Source organism: Sebastes fasciatus, chromosome 12, assembly GCF_043250625.1.
Source record: "Sebastes fasciatus isolate fSebFas1 chromosome 12, fSebFas1.pri, whole genome shotgun sequence".
NCBI classification, from domain to species: Eukaryota; Metazoa; Chordata; class Actinopteri; order Perciformes; family Sebastidae; genus Sebastes; species Sebastes fasciatus.
Window position 1 is genome coordinate 35863280 of NC_133806.1, and position 11371 is coordinate 35874650.

At 48.2% G+C, this 11371-nt stretch overlaps 1 long non-coding RNA gene across 1 annotated transcript in view; it reads left to right on the forward strand.

Moving 5' to 3' along the window:
- Positions 1-11165, forward strand: part of LOC141779815 (uncharacterized) — a 648874-nt gene extending 637709 nt beyond the window's left edge. The window contains exon 3 of the long non-coding RNA XR_012596445.1: positions 10996-11165. This is a non-coding gene — a long non-coding RNA (uncharacterized LOC141779815). The remainder of the gene's footprint in view (positions 1-10995) is intronic.
- The last annotated feature ends 206 nt before the right edge of the window (positions 11166-11371 follow it).

Sequence of the window (11371 nt, forward strand, 5' to 3'; positions counted from 1 at the left end):
TTAAATTCTGGAGTGACATTCTGGAGTGACATGGAGGAGCGACATTCTGGATTGACATTGAGGAGCGACATGGAGGATTGACATGGAGGAGCGACATGAAGGAGTGACATGGAGGAGTGACATGAAGGAGCGACACGGAGGAGTGAAATGGAAGACATGGAGGAGTGATATGGAGGCTTGACATTGAGTAGTGACATGTTGGATCGACATTGAGCAGTGACATGGAGGAGTTACATTTTGGAGGGACATTCTGGAGGGATATTCTGTTGTGACATGGAGGAGAGACATTCTGGAGTGACATTCTGGAGTCACATTGATGAGTGATATGGAGGATTGACATAGAGGAGTAACATGAAGGATCTACATGGAGGAGCTACATAGAGGAGGTACATGGGGGAGCAACATGGAAGACATGGAGGAGTGACATGGTGGAGCAACATGGAGGATCGAAATGGAGGATCGACATGGAGCTATGACATGGAGGAGTGAGAAGGAGGAGCGACATGGAGGAGTAACAAGGAGGAGCGACATGGAGGAGCGACATGGATGAGCGACATCGAGCAGTGACATGGAAGTGTGACATGGAGGAGTGACATTGAGGATCAACATGGGGGAATGGCATGGAGGAGCGATATGGCAGAGTGACATTGAGGAGTGACATAGTATTGACATGGAGGAGCTACATAGAGAATGACATGGAAGAAAGGGAGGAGTGACATGGAGGAGCAACATGGAGGAGCGAAATAAAGGATCGACATGGAGGAGTGACATAGAGGAGGGTCATGGAGGAGTGACATTCTGGAGTGATATTCTGGAGGGACATACTGGAGTGACATGGAGTAGCAACATGGAGGAGTAACATTCTGGAGTTAAATTCTGGATTGACATTCTGGAGTGTCATGGAGGAGCGACATTCTGGAGTGACATGGAAGAATGACATGGAGGAGTGATATTGAGGAGCAAGGAGGAGTGACATGGAGGAGAAACATAGAAGAGTTACATGGAGGAGCTACATGTGTCGACATGTGTCGACATGGAGGAGCGACATGGAGGATCGACATGGAGGAGTTACATGGAGGAGTGACATGGAGGATCGACATGGAGGAGCGACATCGAGGAGAAAACATAGAAGAGTTACATGGAGGAGCTACATGAGGAGCAACATCACGGAGCGAATCTGTTTACAACAAGACTGACAGGATGATTAACAAAGATGGAACAGGTGAAATCATCGAGGGAACCTTACTGCCCATTGTACCTGCGAGGCTGAAGAATGTTTGGAAAATGAGATGAAAAGGGTTTCTTCACATTAGACAGAAAAGGCACTTTTGAAATAAAATAAAGATGTCCAAAAAAAAAAAAGAAAAGACAGACTTGTTGGAGGTAGGATGACACGAATGGATGGAAGGGCAAGACAAGACAAGACAAAAAATACAAAAATATTCAGGAATAAAATTAAAGCTGGAAGCGTGTGGCGGAAGGACATGGAGGTGGAACATGGAGGAGTGACATTCTGGAGTGACATTCTGGAGGAACATCCTGGAGTGACATGGAGGAGTGACATGGAGGATGGACATAGAGGTTTGACCTGGAGGAGGGACATGGAGGAGTGACATTCTGGAGTGACATGGAGGAGAGATATGGAGGAGTGACATGGAAGACATGGAGGACTGACATGGAGGATCGACATTGAGTAGTGACTTGGAGGAGTGACAAATAGGAGCGCATTGGAGGAGTTACATGGAGGAGTCAAATTTTGGAGGGACATTCTGGAGGGACATTCTGGAGTGACATGGAGGAGCAACATTCTGGAGTGACATTGATGAGAGATATGGAGGATTGACATAGAGGAGTAACATGAAGGATCTACATGGAGGAGTGACATGGAAGACATGGAGGACTGACATGGAGGATCGACATTGAGTAGTGACTTGGAGGAGTGACAAATAGGAGCGACATGGAGGAGTTACATGGAGGAGTGACATTTTGGAGGGACATTTTGGAGGGGCATTTTGGAGGGACATTCAGTAGTGACATGGAGGAGCAACATTCTGGAGTGACATTCTGGAGTGACATTGATGAGAGATATGGAGGATTGACATAGAGGAGTAACATGAAGGATCTACATGGAGGAGCTACATGGAGGAGGTACATGGGGGAGTGACATGGAAGACATGGAGGAGTCACATGGTTGAGCAACATGGAGGATCGAAATGGAGAATCGATGTGGATCAGTGACATGGAGGAGTGACAAGGTGGAGTGACATGGAAGAGTAACATGGAGGATCGACATGGAGGAGCGACATCGAGCAGTGACATGGAAGTGAATTGGATGAGGAAAATGGGGGAGCAACATGGTGGATCGAAATGGAGGATTGACCTGGAGCAGTGACATGGAGGAGTGACATGGAGGAGAAACATGGTGGATAGAAATGGAGGATTGACATGGAGCAGTCACATGGAGGAGTGACAAAGAGGAGTGATAAGGAGGAGTGACATTGAGGAACGACATGGAGGAGTGACATGGAGGAGTGACAAGGAAGACAGGGAGGAATGACACGTAGGAGCGACATGGAGGTGTGAAATAGAGGATCGATATGGAGGAGTTATATGGAGGAGGGACATGGAGGAATGAAATTCTGGAGTGACATGGAGGAGTGACATGGAAGACAGGGAGGAGTGACATGGAGGAGCAACATCGAGGTGTTAAATAGCGGATCGACATGGAGGAGTGACATGGAAGAGGGCCATGGTGGAGTGATATTCTGGAGTTACATTCTGGAGGGATATTCTGGAGTGACATGGAGAAACGTCATTCTGGAATGACATGGAGGAGCAACAGGGAGGAGTTATAAGGATGATCATGGAGGAGCGACATGGACGATCGACTTGGAGTAGTCACATGGATGAGTGAGAAGAGGAGCGTCATGGAGGAGCAACATGGAGGATCGACATGAAGGAGCGACGTGGAGGAGCAACATTGAGGAGCGACATGGAGGACTGACATGGGGGATCGACATGGATGGCTGACCTTGAGTATTGACATGGAGAAAGGACATGGAGGAGTGACATTATGGAATGACATGGAGGAGGGACATGGAGGAGTGACATTCTGGAGTTAAATTTTGGAGTGACCTTCTGGAGTGACATATAGGAGCGACATTCTGGAGTGACATGGAAGAGCGATATGGAGGAGCAAAGAGGAGCAACATGGAGTCACTACTGGAGGATGGACATGGAGGATCGACATGGAGGAGTGACTTTCTGGAGTTAAATTCCGGAGTGAAATTCTGGAGTGACATTGAGGAGCGACATTATGGAGTGACATGGAGGAGCGACATGGAGGAGTGACATGGTGGAAAAACATGAAGGATATACATCGTGGAGCGATATGGAGGAGATTCAAGGGGACGTGACATGGAAGACTTTGAGGAGTGACATGGAGGAGCAACATGAAGGGGTAACAAGGAGGAGTTTCATGGGAGAGCGACATGGAGGATCGTCATGGAGGAGTGCCATGGAGGATTGACATTCTTGAGTGACATGGGCGAGCGACATTCTAGAGTGACTTGGAGGAGGAACATGGAGGAGCAGCATGGAGGATCGACATGGAAGATCGACATGGAGCAGTGACATGGAGGAGTGACAAGGTGGAGTGACAAGGAGGAGAAACATGGTGGATCGAAATGGAGGATCGACATGGAGCAGTGACATGGAAGTGTGACATGAGGGAGCGACATGTAGGATCGACATGGAGGAGTGACATGGAGGAGTGACAAGGAAGACAGGGAGGAATGACACGAAGGAGCGACATGGGGGTGTGAAATAGAGCATCGACATGGAGGAGTGACATGGAGGATGGACATGGAGGAATGACATTCTGGAGTGACATTCTGGAGGGACATTCTGGAGTGTTATTCTGGAGGGAAATTCTGGACTGACATGGAGGAGTGACTTGGAGGATGGACAGAGAGGATTGACATGGAGGAGGGACATGGAGGAGTGACATTCTGGAGTTAAATTCTGGAGGGACATTTAGGAGCGACATTCTAGAGAGATATGGAGGAGGTACATGGGGGAGTGACTTGGAAGACATGGAGGAGTGACATGGAGGAGCTACATGGAGGATCGACATGGAGGATAGACATGGAGCAGTGACATGGAGGAGTGACAAGGTAGAGTGACAAGGAGGAGAAACATGAAGTAGTCACATGGAGGGACGACATGGAGGAGTTACATGGAGGATCGACATGGAGGAGTGACATGGAGGAGCGACATGGAGTTGTTAAATAGCGGATCGACATGTAGGAGCGACATGGAGGAGGGACAAGGTGGAGTGATATTCTGGAGTTACATTCTGGAGGGAAATTCTGGAGTAACATGGAGAAGCGTCATTCTGGAATGACATGGAGGAGCGACAGGGAGGAGTTATATGGATGATCAAGGAGGAGCAACATGGAGGATCGACATGGAGTAGTCACATAAAGGAATGACAAGGAGGAGCGACATGGAGGATCGACATGGAGCATCGACATGGAGGAGTGACAAGGAGGAGTAACATTCTGGAGTTAAATTCTGGATTGACATTCTGGAGTGACATGGAGGAGCGACATTCTGGGTTGACATGGAGGAGCAACATGGAATATTTACATGGAGGAGCGACACAGAGGAGTGACATGGAAGACATGCAGGAGTGACATTGAGGATCGACATTGAGTAGTGACATGGAGGAGTGACAATGAGGAGCGACATGGAGGAGTGACATGGAGGAGCGACATGGAGGAATTACATAGAGGAGTAACATGAAGGATCTACATGGAGGAGTGACATGGAGGAGTTACAAGGGGGAGTGACATGGAAGACATGGTGGAGTGACATGGTGGAGAAACATGGAGGATCGAAATGGACGATCGACATGGAGCAGTGACATGGAGGAGTGACATGGAAGTGTGACATGGAGGAGTGACATGGAGGATCAACATGGAGGAGCGACATGGAGGAGCGACATGGAGGAGTGACATGGAGAAACGACTTGAAGTAGTAACAAGGAGAAGCGACATGGAGGAGTGACATGGAGGATCAACATGGAGGAGTGACATGGAGATTAGACATGGATGACTGACATTGAGGATCGACATGGAGAAAGGACATGAAGGAGTTACATTCTGGAGTTAAATTCTGGAGTGACATTCTGGAGTGACATGGAGGAGGGACATGGAGAAGTGACATTCTGGAGTTACATTTTGGAGTGACATTCTGGAGTGACATGGAGGAGTGATATGGAGGAGCAAGGAGGAGCGACATGGAGGATTAACATACAGTAGTGACATGGAGACATGGAGGATCGACATGGAGCAGTGACATTAAGGAGTGACATGGAGGAGCGACATGGAGGATCGACATGGAGTATTGACAAGGTGGATCGACATGGAGGAGTGACATGGAGGAGTGACATGGTAGAGACGGAGGAGTGACATGGAGGAGAGACATGGAAGATCAACATGGAGGATCGACATGGAGGAGAGACATGGTAGATCGACATGGAGGATCGACATGGAGGAGCGATATGGAGTATCAACAAGGAGGAGCGACATCGAGGAGCAACATGGAGGACTGACATGGAGGATCAACAAGGGGGAGTGACGGATGAGTGACCTGGAAGATCGACATGGAGGATCGACATGGAGGAGTGACATGGTAGAGATGGAGGAGTGACATGGAGGAGAGACATGGAAGATCGACATTGAGGATCGACATGGAGGAGTGAGATGGGGGAGGGACATGGAAGACAGAGGAGTGACATGGAGGAGAGACATGGAAGATCGACATGGAGGAGTGATATGGAGTAGTGACACGGAGGAGAGACAAGGAGGAGTGACATTAAAGACATAGAGTAGTGACATGGAGGATCGACATTGAGTAGTGACATGGAGGAGTGACAAGGAGGAGTGACATTGATGAGTGACATGGAGGATTGACATTCTGGAGGGACATGGCGGAGCGACATGAAGGAGTGAGATGTAGGAGTGACATGGAGGAGCGACACGGAGGAGTGACATGGAAGACGTGGAGGAGTGACATGTAGGCTTGACATTGAGTTGTGACATTCTGGAGTGACATGGCGGAGCGACATGGAAGATCGACATGGAGGAGTAACATGTAGGATCTAAATGGAGGAGTGACCTGGAGGATCGACATGGAGGAGCGATATGGAGGATCGACAAGGAGGAGCGACATCGAGGAGCAATATGGAGGACTGACATGGAGAATCAACAAGGAGGACTGACATGGAGGAGTTGTCAGACCTCCTTAAATTCTGGATTGAAATTCTGGAGTGATATGTAGGATCTACATTCAGGAGTGAAATGGAGGATCGACATGGAAGAGCGACATAGAGGACCGACATGGTGGAGCATCAAGGTTGATCGACATGGAGGAGTGACAAGGAGGATAGACATGGAAGATTGACATTGAGGATCGACATGTGTCAACATGGAAGACATGTAGGAGTTTCATAGAGGATCGACATTGAGCAGTGACATGGAGGAGTGACAAATTGGAGCGACATGGAGGAGTGACATGGAGGAGTGACATGGTGGAGTGACATTGAAGATCGACATGGAGGAGTAACATGTAGGATCTAAATGGAGGAGTGACCTGGAGGATCGACATGGAGGAGTGATATGGAGGATCAATAAGGAGGAGCGACATCGAGGAGAAACATGAAGGACTGACATGGAGGATCAACAAGGGGGAGTGACATGGAGGAGTAACACAGAGGAGAGACATGGAGGAGGTACATAGGGGAGTGACATGGAAGACATGGAGCAGTGAAATGGAGGAGCAACATCGAAGATCGACATGGAGGATCGACATGGAGCAGTGACATGGAGGAGTGACATGGAGGAGCGACATGGAGGATCGACATGGAGTATTGACAAGGGGGAGTGACATGGAGGAGTGACATGGTAGAGATGGAGGAGTGACATGGAGGAGAGACATGGAGGATCGACATGGAGGATCGACATGGAGTGAAATGGAGGAGTGACATGGAAGTGTGACGTGGAAGAAAGGGAGGAGTGACATGGAGGAGCGACATGGAGGAGCGAAATAGAGGATCGACATGGAGGAGTGACATAGAGGAGGGACATGGAGTAACATCGAGGAGCGACCTTGAGAAGCGACATGGAGGAGTGACATGCAGGATCGACATGGAGGAGATACATTGAGTAGAGACATGGAGTAGTGACATTTTGGAGTGACATGGAGGAGCGACATGGATGAGTGATATTGAGGAGCACAGAGGAGCAACACGAGGATCGACATTGAGGAGTGACATGTAGGAGCGACACGGAGGAGTGACATGGAAGACATGGAGGACTGACATGTATGATTGACATTGACTAGTTACATGGAGGACTGACTAGTAGGAGCGACATGGAGGAGTGAAATGGAGGAGCGACATGGAGGAGCGACATGGATGATCGACATGGAGTATTGACATGGTAGAGATGGAGGAGTAACATGGAGGAGAGACATGGAAGATCTACATTGAGGATCGACATGGAGGAGTGACATTCTGGAGTTAAATCTGGGTTGACATTTTGGAGTGACATTTTGGAGTGACATGGAGGAGTGACATGGTGGAGTGATATGTATGAGCAAGGAGGAGCGACATGGAGGATCGAGATGTGTCGACATGAAAGACATGGAGGAGTGACATGGGGGAGTTACATTTTGGAGGGATATTCTGGAGGGACATTCTGGAGGGACATGGAGGAGCGACATTCTGGAGTGACATTTTGGAATGACATTGATGAGAGATATGGAGGATTGACATAGAGGATCAACATGGAGGAGTGACATGGAGGAGCGACATGGAGGAGTGACATGGAGGAGTGACATGTAGTATTGACATGGAGGAGTTACATAGAGGAGTGACATGGAAGAAAGGGAGTAGTGACATGGGGGAGCGACACGGAGGAGCGAAATAGAGGATCGACATGGAGGATCGACATGGAGGAGTGACATGGAGGAGGGACATGGAGGAGTGACATGCTGGAGTGACAATCTGGAGGGACATTCTGGAGTGACATGGAGGAGGGACATGGAGGAGTAACTTGCAGGATCTAAATAGAGGAGTGACATGGAGGATTGACATGGAGGAATGACTCGGAGGATCGAAATAGAGGAGTGACAGTAAGTAGTGACATTGAAGACAGGAAGGAGAGACATGTAGGAGCAACATGGAGGACTGACATGGAAGATCAACATGGAGGAGTGACATGGAGGAGTAACATGGATGATTGACATGGAGGAGTGACAGTGACATTGAAGACAGGAAGGAGTGGTACGGAGGATCGACATGGAGGAGCGACATTGAGAAGAGACATGGAGGACTGACATGAAAGATCAACATGGAGGATTGACATGGAGGAGTGACATTGTAGACTCGGAGGAGTGACATGGAAGAGAGACATGGAAGATTGACATTGAGGACAGACATGTAGGAGTGGCATGGTAGACATAGAGGAGTGACATGGAGGAGAGACATGGAGGATCGACATGGAGGATCGACATGGAGTGACATGGAGGAGTGACATGGAAGTGTGACGTGGAAGAAAGGGAGGAGTGACATGGAGGAGCGACATGGAGGAGCGAAATAGAGGATCGACATGGAGGAGTGACATAGAGGAGGGACATGGAGTAACATCGAGGAGCGACCTTGAGAAGCGACATGGAGGAGTGACATGCAGGATCGACATGGAGGAGATACATTGAGTAGAGACATGGAGTAGTGACATTTTGGAGTGACATGGAGGAGCGACATGGATGAGTGATATTGAGGAGCACAGAGGAGCAACACGAGGATCGACATTGAGGAGTGACATGTAGGAGCGACAAGGAGGAGTGACATGGAAGACATGGAGGACTGACATGTATGATTGACATTGACTAGTTACATGGAGGACTGACTAGTAGGAGCGACATGGAGGAGTGAAATGGAGGAGCGACATGGAGGATTGACATGGAGGATCTACATGGAGGAGCGACATTGCGGAGCGACATGGAAGACTGACAACGAGGAGGTTCATTCTGGATGAACATGGTGGAGCGACATTCTGGAGTGACATGGAGGAGCAACATTCTGGAGTGACATGGAGGAGCGATATGGAAGATCGACATGGAGGAGTAACATGTAGGATCTAAATGGAGGAGTGACATGTAGGATAGACATGGAGGATCGACAAGGAGGAGCGACATTGAGGAGCAACATGGAGGACTGACCTGGAGGATAAACATGGAAGAGTCAACATGGACAAGGAGGACTGACATGGAGGAGTGACATCCTACAGTTCAAATCAAATCAAATCAAATCAATTTATTTTTGTATAGCGTCAAATCACAACAGAAGTTATCTCAAGACGCTTTATATATAGAGCAGGTCTATGACCGTACACCATAGTTTAGAGACCCAACAGGATCCACCAAGCGCACTGTGGCCAGGAAAAACTCCCCGATTACTGGGAAGAAACCTGGAGCAGAACCGGGCGCAGGGCGGGCGGCCATCTGTCGAGACCGGCTGGGGGGACAGATAGATAGAGAGAGAGTGAGAGCGAGAGAGAGAGAGATAGATAGAGAGAGAGAGATAGAGAAGCAGCCACAATAGCAGTCTAGCAGCTGTAATAGCTAATACAAGTAGGACTGATAACACAAAACCAATAGTGGTGGATGGAAAGAGTGATAATACAACTATCGGAAAGCCAGCACTGTCCAGCATCTCTCCTCAGTACGTCCATGTGTATTGGTGTGGGACGTCCCTGCGATCGATGCCCGTGCGTTGGTTCCTGCAGCATCAGCATGCTTGCTGGGAGCTCTTGATGTCTTTGGCAGTGATTGAGAAGTGTTATTCTCCAGGCTGCCACATTGTCACTAGGTGTTGGAAATCCCTCGTTAGCATTGGTAGTCCCTCGTACAGACGTAGTTAATTAGGGATGGTAGCAGTTGGTGTCAAGCAGGCACCGACGCGGCAGCAGATGCAGCCACAATACCAGAGACCACCAAGATCCAGGTGAAACCCTGCTCCAAGTGTACCCATGCTCCAGGTATAACCTCGCTCCAGGTGTGACCCCGCTCCACGGTTAGCTGCGAGACAAGGAGGCACAAGGACTCCCGGGAAGGAATGAAGTTAGTAACAACATGGACATGGGACATGAGTATATACATAAGGAGAGGGGAGCTCAGTGTGTCATAGGAAGTTCCTTATGACAGTGTGTCATAGGAAGTCCCCCGGCAGTCTATGCCTATAGCAGCTTAAGTATAAGCGTTATCAAAGAGGAAAGTCTTTAGCCTACTCTTAAATGTAGAAACGGTGTCTGCCTCCCGGACTGAAACTGGGAGCAGGTTCCAGAGAAGAGGAGCTTGATAGCTGAAGGCTCTTGCTCCCATTCTACTTTTGGAGACTCTAGGAACCTCAAGTAACCCTGCATTCTGTGAGCGCAGTGCTCTAGTGGGGTAGTAGGGTACTATGAGCTCTTTAAGATATGATGGGGCCTGACCGTTTAGCGCTTTGTAGGTGAGGAGGACGACTTTAAAATCTATTCTGGATTTTACAGGCAGCCAGTGCAGAGAAGCTAATACAGGCGTAATATGATCTCTTTTTCTAGTTCTAGTCAGTACACGTGCTGCAGAATTCTGGATCAACTGGAGAGTCTTTAGAGACTTATTGGAGCAGCCTGATAATAAGGAATTGCAGTAATCGAGTCTAGAGGTAACAAATGCATGGACTAATTTTTCTGCATCATTTTGACACAGGATGTGCCTGATCTTCGCAATGTTACGTAGATGAAAGAAGGCAGTCCGTGAGGTTTGTTTTATGTGAGAGTTAAAGGACATATCCTGGTCGAAGACAACTCCCAGGTTCCTTACGGTGGTGCCGGAGGCCAGGGCAATGCCATCTAAAGTAACTATATCATTAGATAATTTGTTTCGGAGGTGCTCAGGGCCTAGTACAATAACTTCAGTTTTGTCTGAGTTTAACATCAGGAAATTGCAGGTCATCCAGGTTTTTATGTCCTTAAGGCATGCTTTAAGTTTAGTTAACTGGTTTGTTTCGTCTGGCTTGATTGATAGATATAATTGGGTATCATCTGCATAACAATGAAAGTTTATGGAGTGTTTTCTAATAACATTTCCTAAGGGAAGCATATATAAGGTAAATAGAATTGGTCCAAGTACAGAACCCTGTGGAACTCCGTGACTAACTTTGGCGTGCATGGAGGACTCATCGTTGACATGTACAAACTGAGATCGATCTGATAAATAGGACTTAAACCAACTTAGTGCAGTTCCTTTAATGCCAATTAAATGT